We start from the raw sequence: 6,396 nt of genomic DNA, 5'->3' as shown, positions 1-6,396 counted from the left end.
CAGTGAAGAGCCATGGTTTCACAAACTCCAAGATGCTGGCGCTTAGTAAGAAGCATCCAACCTTCGTTGCGCCAAATACTGCGACCTTCCCCTTCATCAAAAAGGCCTTCACAGCAGTCATTAAGGCAGTGGAGGAAGGGAAGCCTTGCCCTGCACTGGAGGAGTGCAGACCCTTCTCCATTACTCTTCCCCCCTGATGATAGGCACTGGAAAGACATCCAGTCGACCTTCACGGTAGGAAAACTGGAACCTGATGTGGCCGGTCGTCAATTCAATGAGGACCTCCCAAGGCTGAACGATCACCTCCTTCGCAGGGATTCGCAGGGAACAGGATACGAAGGAGAGACTCGCCGCTTCGCTGTCCCATCAAGTACAGCTCGAACTCATGGCCGGGGATACCAGAGTCCCGGACTTTTACATGGTCCTTGCTAAGTCGCACCTGGCGACCGTACCAAGGACCTATATAGCTTCGCTAGGGCTCGCAGAGCCTGTCGAGAATTCGTGTTCGCCAGCGCAACGGTGAAACACGAACCCCAGAGACTGATTTCCTCCAATATCTGGGGCAAACATCTCTTCCCGTCTACCTTGGTGAAAGAGATAGTGGACAAAGCTGCCACGGAGAATAGGAACCTTCTCCATAAGTGGGGCATGTCCCGAAAGAGGAAGTCCTCTCAGGACGATGACCCTCAGCCTAAGAGGAAATCCTTGAAGCCCAGACCCCAGCAACGTCACCCGAGACGACAGTTTCCAGGTCCCACTACTCCCCAAGTAGCTACGCCGCCACAACAGCCCTTTCAGTTGGTCCCCCAGCCGGTGGTGTCGCAGTCGCCGGTCTTCACCCCTGCCTACGAGCAACACTCGACTACCTTTCGTCCCAAAGGTAGGGGCTCAGGCAGAGTTTCCGGCAGAGATTCTTCTCGCCGTCCCTCCAGAGGCAGAGGAGGAAGGGGAGCTAGCGGACGGGGTGGCAAACCCTCGGGACACCAGAAGCAATGAAGTGCTTCCGGTGGGAGGAAGACTCCGCCAGTTCCAGGATCGTTGGACCTTCGATCCCGGGGCACACAGCATCGTCAAAAAGGGACTGGGCTGAAGCTGGATTCAACCACCCCCATCCTTCCAGCAATTCTTCCAACAGTCAACCCCCCTCCTGGAAGAATATGTCCTGGAACTCTTGAACAAGAAGGTGATCGGGAGGGTAAAGTCAATCAGGTTCCAAGGGAGACTCTTGTGTCCCCAAGAAAGACTCAGACAAACTCAGAGTTATTCGAGACTTATCCCCCCTCAACAAGTTCATTGTGAACAACAAATTCAAGATGCTAACACTGCAACAAATCAGGACCCTTCTGCCTCACAGGGCCTACACGGTCTCCATAGACCTGGCGGATGCCTTCTGGCACATTCCAATGAATCACTACGCTTTTTCCTACTTAGGATTTCGACTCCAAAGGAAAAGTTACGCCTTCAGGGCCTTGCCCTTCGGGCTCAACGTGGCTCCACGGATCTTCACCAAGCTGGCAGACGCAATAGTCCAACAGCTACGTCTTCAGGGCGTCCAAGTGATGCCCTACCTAGACGACTGGCTGGTCTGGGCTCCATCGCCCAAAGATTGTCTAAGATCCTGCAACAAAGTCACCCAGTTCCTAGAACACCTGGGATTCAAGATAAACAGAAAGAAATCTCGCCTCTCTCCAGCTCAGAAGTTCAATGGTTGGGAATCCATTGGGACCTTCAGTCACACCGCCTTTCCATTCCACAGAAGAAAAGGAAGGAAATAGCAGGGTCTGTCAGAAGGCTTCTAAAATCCAAACGGATCTCAAGACAACAACAGGAACAAGTTCTCGGCTATCTACAGTTTGCCTCTGTGACAAACCCAGTGCTTCGCGCACAGCTAAAGGATGCCGCGGGAGTCTGGAGACGCTTCGCATCCATCGATCGAAGAGACCTCAAGAGACTGCTTCCAAACAAACTTCGCTTACTTCTAAAGCCGTGGTCAGAAGCAAAGGCCCTGAAAAGGTCCATCCCTCTTCAACACCCGCCTCCATCGATCAACATCCACACGGACGCTTCACTGGAGGGTTGGGGAGGTCACTCCCACCAACAACAGGTTCAAGGAACATGGTCTCCTCTATTCAAGACGTTTCACATCAACATCGTAGGCCATGGCGGTTCTTCTCACCCTGAAGAAACTCTCCCCACCTCCCTCGATCCACATCCGTCTGACTCTGGACAACTCGGTGGTAGTCAGATGTCTCAATCGTCAGGGCTTCATTCTTTAATTAGGTTATTTTGTTTTTTACAGTTTTTTTCTACGACTGTGTTCTTGCTCAAAAGTAAAAAGCTATTCCATTTAACATTTGAAAGTAAATCTATGATAGTCACGAGCATTAGTGTCAAATCCATTTTAATCACAAACATGTAGTGTAGGGTCAATATGAACTCTTATCACCATCAGTGGACAAGTGGTTTAAGTTCATTTTCTTATTGTATTAACTTATACACAGACATTTGAAAAAAAAAAAATTCCTTGTCTCTATTCTTGACCCATATTTCATTTAAAATCATAAACTATTTGTGGCTGAATGCATGAAAGTCACGTTTTTAATGATAGTATCATAAATAGCCCTTTGTTGAAATTCTGAATTGTTCATCATGTGCAATATTCAAGGGTAAGTACAACACATATAGCCTATATGGTTAGTGATGAGATGAATTATAACTTCATTCATCTTTTGCATGTTATTTCCTTTATCTCTCTAGTTGTGTAGTTGTCTTTAGGAAATAGTTATATTTCATGCAAAAGAGAGAAATATCTCATGAGCATTTCACTTGTATTCTCTGATTTTAAGAAATATTCTCTAGATATCTGATAAAGCGAGACTTGCTACTAAACAAGAACAGATTGAAATACTACCACTGGGGATATTGGGTACTTTGACTGGCTAGACAGTACTACATTTGAACCCTTTTTCTGGCTATGGCTCATTTTGTCTTTACCTACGCGTACACTGAATAGTCTGACTTATTCTTTCCACATTCTCCTCTTTCTTCATACACTTGACAACACTAAGATTACCAAAGAATTCTTTGCTCATAAGGTTAACTATTGCACTATAGTTGTTCATTAGCAGAGGTAATGATTGAATAGTTAGTGAGTTTTGGGAAGATTTTTACAATATTAAATAAAATTTTAGTGTTCGTTTCATTAAGGAGAATAATACTTATGCTTCATAAATTTAAGGAGCTGCAGATTGTTATTTTCAAATTTTAAGATTAAGAGTGAAAACAACACTACAGCATTGTGTATTATCTAATATTCTGATCGGAAGGTGTAACATTGATAAGAAAATCCTATTTTGACTCTGCGCTTATACATAAATTGTCTTTTTTTTTATCAATATTTTATGAGTATTGTGTGTTTATGACCAAATATTCTTAGTGTTGTAAGGTAGGATTTTTTTTTCATGGAATTGTTTTATTAAGTTAAATGAAAAAAGTGGAAAGACTAATTGAAGACTAAGGGAAGCAATGTGGAATGTGATGAGGTTATATGGAGTTGGTGGAAGGTTGTTGCAAGCAGTGAAAAGTTTCTACAAAGGTAGTAAAGCATGTGTTAGGATAGGAAATGAAGTGAGTGATTGGTTTACAGTGAGAGTGGGGCCGAGACTGGGATGTGTGATGTTGCCGTGGTTGTTTAACTTGTATGTTGGAGTGATGAGAGAGGTGAATGCTCGAGTGCTTGGACGAGGATTGAAACTGGTAGACGAGAATGACCATGAATGAGAGGTAAATCAGTTGTTGTTTGCGGATGATACTGTACTGGTTGCAGACGTGGAAGAGAAGCTTGGCCGATTAGTGACAGAATTTGGAAGGGTGTGTGAGAGAAGGAAGTTGCGAGTTATGTGGGTAAGAGTAAGGTTATGAGATGTACGAGAAGGGAAGGTGGTGCGATGTTGAATTTCATGTTGAATGGAGAGTTACTTGAGGAGGTGGATCAGTTATAAGTACTTGGGGTCTGTTGTTGCAGCAAATGGTGGAGTGGAAGCAGATGTACGTCAGAGAGAGAATGAAGAATGCAAAGTGTTGTGGTCAGTTAAGGGAGTAGTAAATAATAGAGGGTTGGGCATGAATGTAAAGAGAGTTCTGTATGAGAAAGTGATTGTACCAACTGTGATGTATGGATCGGAGTTGTGGGGAATGAAAGTGACGGAGTGACATAAATTGAATGTTTGAGATGAAGTCTCTAAGGAGTATGGCTGGTGTATCTCGAGTAGATAGGGTTAGGAACGAAGTAGTGAGGGTGAGAACGGGTGTAAGAAATGAGTTAACAGCTAGAGTGGATATGAATGTGTTGAGGTGGTTTTGCCATGTTGAGAGAATGGAAAATGGCTGTCTGCTAAAAAAGGTGATGAATGCAAGAGTTGATGGGAGAAGTACAAGAGGAAGGCCAAGGTTTGGGTGGATGGTTGGAGTGAAGAAAGCTCTGGGTGATAGGAGGATAGATGTGAGAAAGGCAAGAGAGCGTGCTAGAAATGGGAATGAATGGCGAGCGATTGTTACGCAGTTCCGGTAGGCCCTGCTGCTTCCTCCGGTGCCTTAGATGACTGCGGAGGTAGCAGCAGTAGGGGATTCAGCGTTATGAAGCTTCATCTGTGGTGGATAACAGGGGAGGGTGCGCTGTGGCACCCTAGCAGTACCAGCCTAACTCGGTTGAGTCCCTTGTTAGGATGGGAGGAACGTAGAGAGGAGAGGTCCCCTTTTTTGTTTCATTTGTTGATTTCGGCTACCCCCCAAAATTGCGGAAAGTGCCTTGGTATATGTATGCATATTCAGTACATTAGGAAGAACAGTAAATTATTTGTATAAAAATATATATCTATAGTTAAGGACTTATTTATTTTCCAGAATTAAAATCAGTTAACAAGCAGAAGGAAACTATTCATGGCTTCCTGCTCACAGCATAAAGTTATCCTGAGATGTTCCAGATCAGGTCATAATGGATGTTGCAAATAACCTGGGATCTGCTACAGGAAGAATTTCTGGAAAAGTTTGAGGATGAAAAATATCAGATTAATTTTGTATCCAATATCAAATGAGGTATAAAGTACTGTAATCTCAACTGGAGCTTCCAGTCCATTGGCCTTTACTGAAGTATTTTATTACAATATATACCCTCATGAGAAATACTGTGACTACGTATATCTTGAAATGCTCAATTGAGTAAAAAGATTTTGTTTTATGCTGGTTAGTCCATTTACATCCCAGTTTCATTAGCAATCACTAACTGAAGATATAAAAGCTTGTAAAGTTAAAGTAAATATTTAATTTTTATAGCAACAATATTGCCAGATTATTTAAAGTTTAATAACACGTCCCTTTTTCTTGAGGTGAAATAAGTGATTTGCTATTAATTTTTACAAAGTGCATATAAAGGTAAATTTAGTTATTAATTCCCTACATTTTTTCTATTAAAAACAACTCGCATAAGCAATTCTTATATTATGAACTCAACATATAAAATTCAACTTTAGTAAAAATTGATAACATTTAGGAACTTGTATGGCTTTATTTAAGAGTTGATATTGAAATTCATTATTTTTTTTTCAAACAAAATAAGAAGGCATTTGTTTAGTTGCCTGAAAATTAGTTTGTGAATAAGAATTTACTGAATGATAATGGATTCCAGTTTCCCCTTAACAAATATTTAGCCATAATTGTTAAATGGACTGGTTTTATATTGTGTATTATTGAAAATGTACGTGATGAGGAAAATGAACATTAAGTCGATTACTGTACTACCTAAAGAAGCTGATGAGAAAAGGTTTCTTCCACAGCACTTTGCCAATCGGTTTTCTTTTTTAATTATCTAGCTGTGAAATCAAATGTTAATTTCTTCCCAACCAATTTATATGTACTTATACCATAAGTTTTGAAATTTTGTACACTACTGTTAAGTTTATGCAATTTAATTTATCAGCATATTAGTAATTAATTCATTCTGTTCATTTTATTTTGTCCGTGAATATAACTTATTATAATTATGGATACTATTTAAACTTTTTCTCTTAAAATGTAATCTAATTATCAGAATGTCATGAAGTGTCTTGTGCTGTATCAAATCTAGACCTATGTTTTCTTAAAAAAAGATGAGCAGATTTGTATAACATAGTAGTTATTGAAAAAGAAAATTAAGGTTCTTCGATTTGCCATGTATTCTTGAGCTGTCGTATAACTTTTTTTAGCTATCAACACAAGTATAAGTACTGGTAAATCGACTAAAGAATACTAAAAATATGTACAGAGGATTTTGGTTTATATACTTCAAAATTGTCATATTTCCCTCTTGGAATAATAACCTTTATTGTTTCCTGTTAAATTACATATACAGTAAAGCAACAG

The sequence above is a fragment of the Palaemon carinicauda genome, chromosome 40 (genome assembly GCF_036898095.1).
Source record: "Palaemon carinicauda isolate YSFRI2023 chromosome 40, ASM3689809v2, whole genome shotgun sequence".
Classification (NCBI taxonomy): domain Eukaryota; kingdom Metazoa; phylum Arthropoda; class Malacostraca; order Decapoda; family Palaemonidae; genus Palaemon; species Palaemon carinicauda.
The sequence above is the reverse complement of the archived record's forward strand: the minus strand, read 5'-3'. Positions refer to the sequence as shown.